Below are 14223 nucleotides of genomic sequence, written 5' to 3'. Positions count from 1 at the left end.
GTAATCTCCCTAGGCTCTAGTCATGAGTTGCCAGGGCTATGGAAGCCTTTAGAGTTCGCTGACTTTGATCTTGTTCCGATAGGGTCACAGTCAAAGTGGAAGTTCTCTCCTCCCTTCAGAGAAAGGTACCTCCTTCTTTGATGGCCCCGTTCTTTCCACTGGGATCTCACTAACAGAGATCTTTCATTTAGGTCTTCTTCTTTTTTTCTTTTCCATGGTATCTTGGCTTTCCATGCCTACAATACTCTCATGGGCTCTTCAGCCAGATCCGAATGCCTTAAGGGCTGATTCTGAGGCCGGAGTGTTGTTTAGGACATCTGCCATTCTATGAGTCTGCTGTGTATCCCACTTCCCATGTTGGATCTTTCTCTCCTTTTTTGATTCTATCAGTTAGTATTAGCAGACACTTGTCTTGTTTGTGTGGGATCCTATATTCTTGGGAAGATGGCTGGGAAATGCTTCCCTCCTCGGCTGAGGCGCCTGGATGTCCCACAGTGAGGTTGACCCTCAGCTCCTCCTCCGCAGGCGCACGCTCAGACTTCGACATGGGTACACATGCGGTGGTGTGGCCCCTGCACATCAGCTGTGTCTACACCAATCCCTCAGTTCCCATCATGGAGGCATAGTCTGAAAGCTGGGTGGGACTGCTGATTCGGGGCTCGCGCTTCGTGCGTTTGGAATGCGGGTTGGGGAAGAGGAAGAACGTGGTTGTCAGCTGCGAGACAGACATGCCCCAACAGAGCTGTGAGATCCTGGCACCCAGCACCGCCTGCTGGCCAGCCGGGCCCACCCGGGTCCCTGTGCACCTGGCCCTTGCGCAAGAAGTTAGGCAGGTGCCTCATGGCCTTACTACGGAGACAGACAGGCGATGTGCTGGACACCACCTCCGGGAGCTGCACGCAAGGCCAGGGTCCGGTCTTGTACATAGTCGGAGACCTTGACTCGCATCCCCAGACCCAGAATCCAAGTGTCTGTGGACAGCGGGGCCAGTTCCACTAACAGGCCAGCGCAGCCACAGCCCATGTCTGCAAAGTCCACTTGCGCCCGAGTTCTCTTTTCTTTCTCATCCTTTGGGTCATCTTGGCTCTGATTTTGAGTGAGTGGAGCAAAGAACTCCAGGTATAGCTCAGACCAGTCCAGTTCCTCTGGTTCCACCGGGTAGCACAGCGTGTGGACCTCCCTGGGGTTGGAGTGCGGACCTCCCTGGGGTTGGAGTGAGCTTGCTTCTGGGGCTGTAAGGTTCCCACTCGCTCCACCTTCCCACTCTCGGTTACGGCCATGACGCCCACCCCACAGTGTCTGTGTTTTTGCAACAGCCTACAGTCCTGGAACCACGTGACATTTCGATGCCAGCTCTCCTTAATCTCCTTCAATCTGGGACAGTTTCTCAGCCTTTATTTTTCAGGATGTTGACACTTTTGGAGAATGCTGCTTGGACATGCCCCTCATTGCAGCACTGATATTTTCTCAGAGTTAGATGGAAATGAGATGAATCATGTTGGGATGTCGTAGTACTAATGACGTTAACTTTGATTGCTTGGCAAAGGTGGTGGTTTTTGGGTTTCTGTATTGTAAAATTAGAATTTTTCCCCTTTAAATTAATAAATACTTTGTGAGGAGATATTTTTATGGCTATCTAAATACTCATGTTTTTTGCTCACTAATCTCAACATTCTTGGATTGTTCCTGTGTTGATCTAAGGGTCATTTCTTATGTCCCTCATTTCTTTCACATTTACTAATTGAAATTCTATTGTAATGTTATTTTTGCCTATTTGTTGGTTGATTGATATGAGTATGGTCACCTGGGCATTTTATTCCATGGCTTATAATTCAGTGCCGTCATTATTTATTTTGTCATTCAGTTTGTTCCAACTTTGGCCATTTGCAGCTCCTCCAAACTGGCTTTTTTGTTGCTTCATTATAGCCCCATTATTTCTCAAACATGTCCTTCCTTTTTTTTTTTTTTTAATCACAGATTCTCTGGATGCATCTTATATTCATATGTTCCCTGCCACAGATGTGGGATCTCCATGCAGCTTTGGTTTCTTTTATCAGAGAATAGTATTTAGAAACAATATCTAGGCTTTAGATGTACTAATTGTTACTGAATTGTAATTGTTTCTAGGCCTTCTGAGCAGACAGAACTAGGAAATGTATGTTTGTAAACTATTCTATACATATACAGGTGTATATCCATCTGTGTAGATACTAAAAAACATGGATTCATACTACTATCTGTAGTTTCAATCCCAAGCCACAAGAATTTTTCCTCTCCCCCCTTCCTTACTTATAACTTTTTTCTCCCAACATGAAAAAACTAATTATCATTATTCACATTGTATTGACATAAAATAGTAGTATAAACATTAGTAGTATAATGGACTTTCTCAGTTAGAAAAACTCTTGGCTATTATTTGGTTTATTCTCTTATTTTACAAATGAAAGAATCCAGGTCCGCAGTGATTAAGTTGCCAAAGGGAAGAAGCAACTTATTAGAAGAGGAGAATTATAAATGTCAGGATTTTGAAATTTAATATTGTGTATATTTCACAGGAGGGTTTAGGATGGACAGGAAGTGTCATGTCAGGTCATTGTTGAAAGGGAGCAGTAATTCGGTTTTTTCCTCTACTACTGATATACAAGTGAGACCATTCTGGCTAAGAAAGTAAAGCATTTGGTCATCATGGCTTGTGTATAACATGGCCAAAGACCAGACAAATCAGTCACACTACAAATATTGTGTTAAGACAGCTTCCGGACAATGGAAGAACCAAGTGTTCCATTACCATGTATAATTTCCACGATTATGGGTGCAATCAAATTCTCAGGGGTCATTAAAGTTTATATATTTCTTTATGTGAAGAAGATATAACAGAGGATTTTGCTTCTTTCTTTCATGAATATCATCATTATAATGTCTTTTCAGGCAGTATTTCACTCACAGTGAAATTTCTAAACTTTAGATGAACAGAATAGTAAGTGTCCTGGAAAGTCGATTAATTTTTGAGTCTGGAAAGTGACGATTATATATATCACATGTTGAAAACCCTACTTTTCAGCTCCTTCAGTGCTTTTTCTCTCCTCTGCTGTGCAGATCCAGCATTCAAATCAAATGATGTGATTTTCTTTGAGTCTCTCTGTGAAAGATGGGAAAAGAGGAGGAGTTGGCTCTCATTGTCAAAATGGCTACAGACAGAGGTACCCATGACATCTTTGAATTGAACCACAGAGCTTTTGGTTCTGTAAGACAACGTTGCATATGATGATCCGTGTCTAATGCCTACTAGTGTATGCGTGTTGTGAATTAAAACAAATTTCACAAATGAGCATATTTTAGAAAGTTTGTGGAAAATTGAATTAAAGACATATTTGATGGTACATTAAATTTTTTTTAAATTCCTGCATATTTTTTTCATACTCTGCACTTTCCATGAATTTTGGAAAGCCTCTCTTATGTTTATAATTTGTTAATTCCTTAATTCAGACTCTCAATATGGTTCATCCTTGCCTTGGCTGGAATATGCCCATGAAAATGGCAAATTGGGCCATTGCCTTGGATTCTGAGCAGCCCTGCAAAGCTGGTTAGTGGAGCCTGATTCTTTTTCTATTAGAAAGTGGAGTTTAGTTAACCCCAGGAGAAGCTAAAATGATATACACACAGGTCCCCCTCATTATCTTCAACTTCGTCTCCCCCATTTCAGACCTGCATAGTTATCCTTCTTAATTTTTACTCCTACCATTTGCATTTTACATATATTCTAACTTCATGTCAGCTGTAATCAAAGATTTAAGCAAACGTGAGTATAGTTTTATTATAACCAACACCACTCACTGAGGATATGAGTTAGTCTCCAATCTTTATCTTAATTTAGGACATTTGTAGATATTAACATTAGAGATGTGGGAACTGTGTTCTTGTTTTGTGTGATTCAAGGAACTAGAAATTATTTTTGAGTTATTTGATCAAATAGGAGATCCTATAAATTTTCCACCTCATAAAACATTGAAGGATTTATTGCTTAAAGAAACATGGAATGAAAAATCTTACCACTAAATAAGTAGTAGTCTCTTTAAGAAATTCTTTATATTGCAGAAGACATTACAATAAGTATTTTTCATAAAAGATGAATGTTTCACTGTTGATACCTTACTGAACCCTTTTTATTATTTATCAAGGACAAAAGTAATTCTCAAAGGATTTTTTCCCCTTTCCTTCAAGAAAGTTAAAATGTTTATAATAAAAGAAATAAGCTTGAGAGAAAAAGCAGATACTATATTTGTGACATCAACCAAGACAAATTGCAGGGGCTTGTGAAGAGCCAAGTTAAAAGCATATACTTGCAATAATAATAAAATGAGCAAACATCATCTTCCAAGTAGGTTATATTTTGTGTGTTTCTCTCTTTTCAATTCTGTTAGGATGATAAAGTTTTTCTTCAATGGTACAGGGGTTCAGATTGCTTAATTTGTTCCCAGCATTCCCATTCATATCAATGAGTGAGAAAAGAAAAGTCTTTAGTGTGTTTAAATGGTATTCAAGAATGAGTCCTGGAAATTTGACTGCCTTCATCATTTTCTCATTTTTGATCCATTTTACACTGTAAAGAATAAATGAACGTATGGGAAAACATTTGTAGAAACAGTCTACCTGTTGATGGTAAGCATAGATCTTTGAAAAACTGCAGCTAGTAGGACACAATTAATTGAAAATATTCTGGAGAGGCATGTGGATCAGATTTCACATCCCGAAAGGAAACATATTTTGACCCAGGAATTGAGGTCTTAGGGATGCGAAGTCAGGTGAACGTTCTGTTGTGTTATTATGCAATCTTGTTTAGAACATCTCAGAAAATTGTTCTCTGAAAAAGACCGAAGTGTCTGAACTGTCGGCAATTTATACTAAAAAGGATGTGCTAAGAGTCTCACATATGTCAAGTAAAATCCAACTGTCTCTCATATTTTTTTCCTGTATTGTGAAGCAGTTCTCTCAACAATATGAATAAGCATACAGAGCTAAAATGATCTGTGAGAAGTCACTCTTGAATATGCGGATCCACTTTTGGTCGTTCAAGAGGGTTTTAAAATGAGCATTAAACTTTTTGTGTATTTATTTTAATCATGTTCTGAAAAATGACCATTCAATACAACTTAGATAACCTTTTTTTTTTAACAATCAAATATTGTATGTGATCTCAGCGTTTTTGCTTGATGTAGGATTGCATGGAAGCCAAGGAATTTTACTTTGATCATCAAAAGGCAATGAACCTGAACGGAAGTGGTAGATGACGTGTTTAGAGAGTGAAGCCCACACTGGTTTTAGAAGGCTTCTTGAGAGGTGAGGTAGGACGAGATCATCACAGATCCGTGGGAGTGAAAAACAAGTGAAACTCGAGAGAGTGAAACCTTCTGGTTCAGGATGGCAGGTAGACCACGCCCTCTGGCAGATCCCTGTCCCGAGCCCACTGAAACAACAGAATGGGATTTAGAACACGATTCTCAATCTTGATCATTAGAGTGGCTATGAGGTGCACTATTGAAGTTCAGCTATTACAACCAATTTTGGGAAAATTGAATGGAAAAATGGTGACTGGAGAAGGGAAGTCAAAGAAATTACAGCTTAAAATACATGCACAATGAGGTATAAAAAAGGCTGTTAGAGGTAAGCCTGGGAGTATGGTGAGCAACCATCTTGGTTTGCTCAGGCCCGTCCTGGTTTTCTCACTGAAAGTCCATGTCTCATGAAACCCACAGTCCCAGGCGAACTGGGGCAGCTGGTCACCCAGACGGAAAACATGGGGTGTTATGTAAAAGTTCCTATATAGACTGACCTGCTTCTCCCACTTCTGGCCTCCAAAGTCGTGCATTTAAAAATGGAGGAAAGAAATACATGAAACTGGACTCATCTGTAAGTTTTGGCTGATTTTAATTGATGTTATACATTCTGAAGTTTATAATAAAAATGAATTACACAATGAAACTGTTATGTCAATTTAGTTTATATAAGAATATATATTTAGTTATATATAATCTTGTCTAAAATAGAAGTTATGCAATGTACACTTTTTATTAGATCAAATATAAAATGATTTATGACTATATAAAATATAAGACCAACAAAATTCTCATAATTAAAGGGAAAAATAATCCTGTGCTATCTCAGTTAGCAATACATAGTCATAACACCAGCATCTATTCAACAAAACAGTATGCAACTGGTTAAAAGTGTTTTAATTTTAATTTCATTGTGTTGTATTTTTGTTTTCACTTAATTACTACTTTTATGGTTTTGTAAAAGGATTTGAGATACAAACCTTAGGGACTTGCAGCTATGTTTATATGTGTAAATATTTAAATAGCATTATGAAAAGAATTTAAGTGCGTACGCTAGTGAGTTTTTTAAAAAAGAGTGTGCATTTCATATCTTTCCTGCTCCTATTATTTAGGCAGTCTGACAATTTGACTCCAGTAGATTTTACTCCATTTACTTTCCAAGAACTCTGGACACATGTTAAGCTGAACTTCATCATCCATGCAATGAACAGAACCATCAACTGGCTTCTCCCAGCTGGATTGAACCACAGGTCACATCACAATTCATTATGAAGTAAGTTACCTTTGGAGATATTGGGCCACCAGTCACCAGACATATAAAGAAATAACACAACAGTGAGACAATCGGGGTCTTCTTAGTACCAGGGGAGGCTTGATGTCCACGGGATATGTTGGTTCAACTCTGAACAAGAGGTCACCAGTGTGCATAATAAGTAGGTAATGTTACATGAGGTCATAAAAGTAGGGTTCTAATCTCATGGGATTCGTTGCCATATAGGACTTAGAGAGCAGGTGACCAATTACAGGCCAGGAAGAGAGCCCTTACTGGAAATTAAATGAGTCAGACTTAATCTGGGATCTAGTCTCCACAAAGTGAGAAGTAAACTTCTGTTAAGCCATCCATTGGATTGGTTCCAGTATCTTGTGGATGCTCAAGTCCTTTATGTAAAATGGCATAGTATTTGTATATAACCATCACATCCTCCAGTGTACTTCAAATCATCTCTACACATTTCCCATAATACCCAATAAAATATAAATGCCATGTAAGTGGTAGATATAGAATATTGTTGAGAAAAAACAAAATCTTCCCATGTTCAGTACAGATGCAATTTTAAAAAAATATTTTCTTTTTTCTTTCTTTTTTTTTTTTTTTTTTGACAGGCAGAGTGGACAGTGAGAGAGAGAGAGAGAGACAGCGAGAAAGGTCTTCCTTTGCTGTTGGTTCACCCTCCAATGGCTGCCGCGGCTGGCGCACCGTGCTGATCTGAAGCCAGGAGCCAGGTGCTTCTCCTGGTCTCCCATGCGGGTGCAGGGCCCAAGCACTTGGGCCATCCTCCACTGCACTCCCAGGCCACAGCAGAGAGCTGGCCTGGAAGAGGGGCAATGGGCAATCCGGCGCCCCGAACGGGACTAGAACCCGGTGTGCTGGCGCCGCAGGCGGAGGATTAGCCTATTGAGCCGCGGCACTGGCCTAAAAAATATTTTCAATCCATGGTTGTCTGAATGCATGAATGTGGAAGGCACAAACACCAAGTGTGCACTGTATTTTGTTACAGCAGTTCGAGCAGACTACTACACCTTCTTTAGCTATAGTCTCTCTCTCTTTGAAAGATTATTTATTTGAGAGACAGAGCTACAGAGAGAGGGAGAGACAGAGTGAAAGGTCTTTCATCTGCTGGTTCCCTCCCCAAATGGCCACAGTGGCTGCAACTGGGCCAATCTGAAGCCAGGAGCCAGGAACTCCACCTGAATTTCCCATGTGTGCATAGGAGCCCAAACACTTGGGCCATTTTCTACTGCTTTCCCAGGTGCATCGGTAGAGAGCTGGATCAGAAGAGGAGCAGCCGGCACATGAACTGGCACCCATATGGGATGCCAGTGCTGCAGGTGGGGGCTTAGCCAGGTATGCCCCACGCTATATTTTCAATAAGCATCCAGACCAGATATGATTTAAAGCATTCCTAACCCCACTTCCACATGTCACATGCAATTCATTGTTCAGTGGCCCAAATTGTAACGCAGGTACAGCTGAATTTTGGAACCATGAATCTCCAAGTTTGCTCCTGTTGGGTCCCACTGCCATACCCCATGAAAACTAGTAGGGATATGCTACTGAACAATTCCACTCGAGTCCAAGCAGCCTCCCAACACTGTTCTTGCTGTAAGTTTCTTACTCCAAATGTCTCACACAAGACTTCCCCTTGGATGAAAAAAATAAAATTAGGGTAACAAAAGGATGGGTGTTACTTTTATTTTTGTTTGTATTTTTTACAAAGCTGGGCAGTTTTTACCATGTTATTCTGGGAATCCTACCACTCCTACTTATGGGGAAGACTTGAAGGTTGATCTGAGTCATTTTACTGTGCCATAGAGACCGGAGTGTCAGAAGATCTGGAGTTTACTGCCGTGTGCGGCTCTGCCCTTGCATTCCCTGGAAGGAGATTTTTGGGGCTGGCCTTGCTGGATTTACAGTAAGACTGGAAACTGGAGTGACTGCGGGAAGAAGGGCTTGCTCGTATTTTGTCTGTTGGCTTATATATATATATATATATATTAAAGATTTATATATTTATTTGAAAGTCAGAGTTACAAAGAGAAAGGATAGGCAGACAGAAAGAGAGAGAGGTCTTCCATCCGATGGTTCACTCCCCAGATGGCCACAAGGGCCGGAGCTGTGCCTATCCGAAGCCAGGAGCCAGGAGCTTCTTCCCGGTCTCCCATATGGGTGCAGGGGCCCAAGGACTTGGGCCATCTTCTACTGCTTTCCTGGGCCATAGCAGAGAGCTGGACAGGGAGTGGAGCAGCTGGCTCTAGAACTGGCGCCCATATGGGATACCGGTGCTTCAGGCCAGGGCATTAACCCACTGTGCCAATGCGCCGGCCCCATGTTGGCTTATAGTTTAGTTCCAGCCTCAGGATTCCAAGACTGCCTTATTTTGTAGAAGTCTTCCTGCACTGCAAATAAGTTTCCTCTCTTGTTCCCCATAAGCACAGGGTCAGCCACATCCTTTGACACTCTTTTCTTCCTCTCTGTTCTAAGACTCTTATGAAAAATCCATTATTTGCTTTCCCATTTATCTGTGTTCAACATGCAATTATTGCTGTAGATGCCAGAGACAATTTTTCAGTGATCAGACCGTCCATTGCCTCAGACCCATGGACATTCACTATCTTCATGCATTCAGGTAGCTACAACAGATGACTTGACACTGGGGAGTTCACAGACAACAGAAATGTATTGCCTTGAATGCTAGGAAGTTCAAGATTGGGGTGCCGGGAGATTGGGGTCTGGTGAGGACCATTTCTCTGAGATGTTGCTTTCTGTGTGCTTGCAAGTGATGGACAGGCCTTCCTCAAGCCTCTTTCACAGTGATGCCCATCCCACAGGTGCAGGCAGAGCCCTCGGGACCCGTGCACCCTCCCCAGTGCCTCACCGTGCCATTGTGTTGGGATTTGGGTTTCAGCGTGCACCTTTTCAGGGGACACAGCACCCAGGATGCTAGCACATCATCCTGCTGGTTGGGACTAAACCGTAATGTTCTGATGGACAAGGCTCAGACTTTCTCATCTCTCCAGGTCCAGTTTTGTGGGAAATATTTGCCAACTGGCTGAGTAACTGGAGAATTTATCAAAGTAAGAGAGTGGGAAATCACTAGATGTTGCCTAGAGACACTCAGAGTGAAATGGAAGGGTGGACGTTGTGGTGAAGACAGCACCTGGGACACCCACATCCCATATCAGAGTCCCTGGACTTGAGTCCCTACTCTGCTTCTGATTCAGCATCCCACGGATGTGCACTGTGCGAGACAGCTGACGAAGGCACGTGTGTTTGCGCTTCTGCCAGCCACGTGAGAGATCTCAATAGAGTTCCTGGTTCCTTGCCTGGTCCTGGCTGTTAAGTATTTTTGAAGAGTGAACCAGTTGATGGAAGATTTCTATCTTTTTGTCATTCTGCCTTTCTTTTTGTTATTCTTTGTCTCTTTCTTTTCCTTCCTTCCATCATCCCTCCCTCCCTCCCTCCCTCTCTCTCTCTTTCCTTCATTCCTCCCTCCTTCCCTTCCTTTCTTCCTTCCTTCCTTCCTTCCTTCCTTCATTCCTTCCTTCCTTCCTTCCTCTCTCTCTCTCTATCTCTCTCTCTCTCTCCTTCATTTTTAAAAATGTTATTTAAGTTATACAAATTTCATGTATTTCATACACACGGATTTAGGAGCATGGTGACACTTCCCACCCCACCCTCCCTCCCACCTGTGCCCCAACCCTTCTTCCCTCTCCCTCTGCTATTCCCACTCTCAATTTTTACAAAAATCTACTTTCACTATACTTTATACTCATAAGGTTAACCTTATGCTGCTTAAAGAGTTCAACAAATAGTATGAAGAAATAAAAACAGAAGAGACAAGGGCTGTAAAAAGTTATTGAATTTCAAAAATGTCCTTTTCACTCTAATACATTGCATTTCAGATACTCTATGAGTTACCCCAGATCTGGGAAAATATATAATATCTGTCTTTTGGGGACTGGCTTATATCATTAAATATATGGTTTCCGATTGCATCCATTTTTATGCAAAAGGCAGGATTTATTTTTTTTATATCTGAGTAGAACTCCATGGTGTATATATTTCATAATTTCTTTATACAGTTGATGTACATCTGAGTTAATTCCTATCTTAGCTATTGTGAATTGAGCTGCTATAAACATGGGGGTACAGATAACTCATATGCTGATCTGTGTTTTGTTTGGATGACTTCCAGGAAGTGGGACGGCTGGATCATATGGTGGGTCTTCCATCCACAGGCTCACTCCCCAGATGGCCTCAATGGCCAAGGCTGGGCCAGGCTGAAGCAAGGAGCCAGGAGCTTCATCCAGGTCTCTCACTTGGGTGACAGGGATTCAAGTAATTGGGCCATCTTCTGCTGCTTTCCAGATGCAACAGCAGGGAGCTGGACTGGAAGGAGAGCAGTGGGATCTTGAGCCAGTTCTCTGATGTGCAATGCCAGTGTCTCAAGTGGCTACAAAACGCCACTGCACCGTGACACTGGCTCCAAGTATGCTTCCTTATATTTCTAATGAAAGCATTTGGGAAACACGTATGGTAGAATAGGCACATTTTACAATAATATTTTTATTTCTGTGTTCTAGTCTATAACAAATCCAAATACATATATGCATATCTATATAGCTTCTTTTAAAGGATAATGCCTGATGGTGAGTCTAAAACAGATTTTGGTTTTTGTTAACAGTGATTCAAAGAGTAGAGGTTTTAAAAATATGCGACTGTGTTTTTTACAGTATACTATTTATTAGTCTCTTCAAGTTTTTTTCCCAGATTGATTAAGGTGTACTTGACAAATAAAGTTTATGTATTTTTTTAAAGATTTATTTTTATGTATTTGAAAGATAGAGTTACAGAGAGAGAGGCAGAGCCAGAGAGGGAGGTCTTCCATCCACTGGTTTACTCCCCAAATGGCCGCAATCGCCAGAGCTGAGCTGATCTGAAGCCAGGAGCCAAGAGCTTCTTCCTGGTCTCGCACACGGGTATAGGGGCCCAAAGACTTGGCCATCTTCCACTGCTTTCCCACAGCAGAGAGCTGGATCAGAAGTGGAGCAGCCAGGACTCAAACCGGCACCCATATAGGAAGCTGGCACTGCAGGCCAGGGCTTTAACCCACTGTGCCACAGCGCCAGCCCCAAAACTTATGTATTTTCAAATGTACAATGTGATCCTTTGATATATATACACATGCTGAAATGACTCTCATAATCAAGCTAATTAACATATAAATTGCTTCAGCTAGTGCTGATTTTTTTGGTGGTGAGAGCATCCTAGGTGAACCCTGGGCAAACTGCCAGTGTACAGCACAGTACATGCAGCTGCCGTCGGCAGGCCCTCCACTGGATCTCCAGAACCTGTGTATCCTGTGTGACTCAACTGTTACATCCTTTCACCAACATCCCCCTACTTCTCCCAGCCCCAGTCCCTGGCAACAACCATCATTCTATGCTCTATTTTTAAGAGTCAGACTTTTTTTTAGATTCCACATGAAGCTTTCCACTTGTATGTAACACTTGTGTTTCTGAGTTTGGCTTATTTCTATCAGCATAATGCCTACCAGGTTCATTCCTGTTGTCAAAAATGACAAGAGTTCCTTATTTTTAAGACTGACTAGTACTCTGTAATGTAATATTCCCCACATCTTCTTTCCAATTCATATCAGGGAATAATAGTAGCAAAAGTCTACTAAAGGGAGGTGCATATTTAAGATAATTCATGTGCTGAAGGCTAGGTGAAGAGGATTTAAATACAGGGACTCTTCAACTTGGCATGGGGTTATGTCTTGATGAACTGCTCTTACGTTGAAATTATCATAAGTGGAAGACTCACTGAATATACCTGAACTCCAGTGCACCCTTGCTCAGCAACACAGTGGGAGAGACCCCTCATGACCTTGGGGTTGACTGGCAGCTGAACTTGCTGCTGCTGCCCAGCATCAAGGAAGAGGATTGGACCACACAGTGCCAGCTGGGGAAAGATCAAATTCAACAGTCCAAGTAGAGTTTCCACTTCCTGGGATCATTTTCACCCTATCATCAGGTAGAAGACTGGGGAGTCAAACCATTGTAAGTTGGCGACCATCTGTGCCTGAAAAATAATTTCTACATGCAGAGGGCGAGAGGTTCAGATTAGAGAGTTGGACCTAGTCACACCTGAATCAGAGCTGTACGAGGCCAGTGCCAAGCTAGGAGAGGAGCACGGTGACCAACACATGTAAATCTTCTTCTTCAGCAATTGATAAAGGGGGCTTATTTGTAGTCATGGATGTCTTATCCTATCTGACTAACTCAAGTGGAGCTGATGAATGGGTCTTCACTCTGGTTGTAATTAGACAAAATCTAACCTGTGTTTCTTCTTGGTGATGCCATCCTCTTCCCTCTTGTGATGGCGTTGGCCTATCTCTTTCTCCTTCATGGTTTTATGCTTCCCCAAGACCTCTCAAAATCCTTTAGAACCATTCCTGATTACTTAACTCCTCACCCCACTCCACCCCTCCCCACCATGTCTTTTTTGTAATTACTATGAGAATCCCTCATTGATCCATTGCCTTATTTAGCCTGTACACTATTCCATACAGCTCTGATTATGCCGTTTGCTTGGGAATGTATTGTTCCCAAATGCAATCTGAACTCTTCGGAGGCTGACACTCCAGGTCCTTCATAGCAGGGTTGACTACCTTGCAATTGTTAGGCTATCACAACTCCTGCTTTTTTTTTCCCCTACAGGTGTCCACTGCCTTAACTCAAGGTGATTCTCCCCATAGACACACATCGTTTCTCAGCTTTGCTCATATCCGTCGCTCTCTGATCAGTCTACCCAAACCCTGGCCATCATTTAAGCTCAGCTCAAGTGTCTCCTCTCCTCCTGGAGGGGCCCCCTCCCTAGGCCATGGCCGTCATCCCTTTCTCTGACTTGCTCACATGTACGGTCTTGAGCACCAATGGATTAACTCAGCTGTGTGCTGCTGTTTTACATTTTAGGGTTCCATAACCTGTCAGAGAAATTGTGGGTTTTATCTTCAATACATTCTGATAGAAATCTACCTTCAGACTCTAAGGAATGATCATGTCCTCTATTCCATGCTTTAATAATAGTCTCAAGAAATAAAGTAGGGAAATCAAGGCTAATTTTTTTTAGCTAAAGCATCAATCAATGAGTTGGGAAAGACAAGAACCTGAACAATAATACAAAATTGCCAATGTGCATTTCAAGTTCTGTTTATTATAATTCTGAGCACTGCGTTTCTTTTAATGATTGTGTTCGACATCTAAAATGTCATTCTTGACAAGAAGTGGGTGAACTGACCTCTCTGAATACAGCCAAGGCCTGTGCAATTATTTAATATTCACTTGTATCATTGTCAATTTACTAAGTTAAATGTGTTCTTTAAGAAACAAGTGTCACACAGTGAATTGTGTTGAAATCTTAAGCCGCAGTAACTCAAAACGTGCTTTTCCCCAAAAACAAGGTCATTGCTGTTGTAATGAGTTAAGATGAGGTCATACAGGAGGGAGGGAGGCCTCTTACTGGTCTCCTTATAAGAAGAGAGATCGACACAGGGAGAAGGCAGTGGTGTGAGGGTCAAGTAGAGGTTGGAGTGGCTCTACAAGC

General features: G+C 41.8%; 1 pseudogene; it reads right to left on the bottom strand.

Moving 5' to 3' along the window:
* Nucleotides 1-589: 589 nt before the first annotated feature.
* On the bottom strand, nucleotides 590-1280 carry LOC133756408 (tRNA (guanine-N(7)-)-methyltransferase-like; annotated as a pseudogene).
* Nucleotides 1281-14223: the final 12943 nt, after the last annotated feature.

Source organism: Lepus europaeus, chromosome 3 (genome assembly GCF_033115175.1).
Source record: "Lepus europaeus isolate LE1 chromosome 3, mLepTim1.pri, whole genome shotgun sequence".
In the NCBI taxonomy this organism is placed as follows: domain Eukaryota; kingdom Metazoa; phylum Chordata; class Mammalia; order Lagomorpha; family Leporidae; genus Lepus; species Lepus europaeus.
Note: the sequence above shows the minus strand (reverse complement) of the source record. Positions and strands in the feature narration are given on the sequence as shown.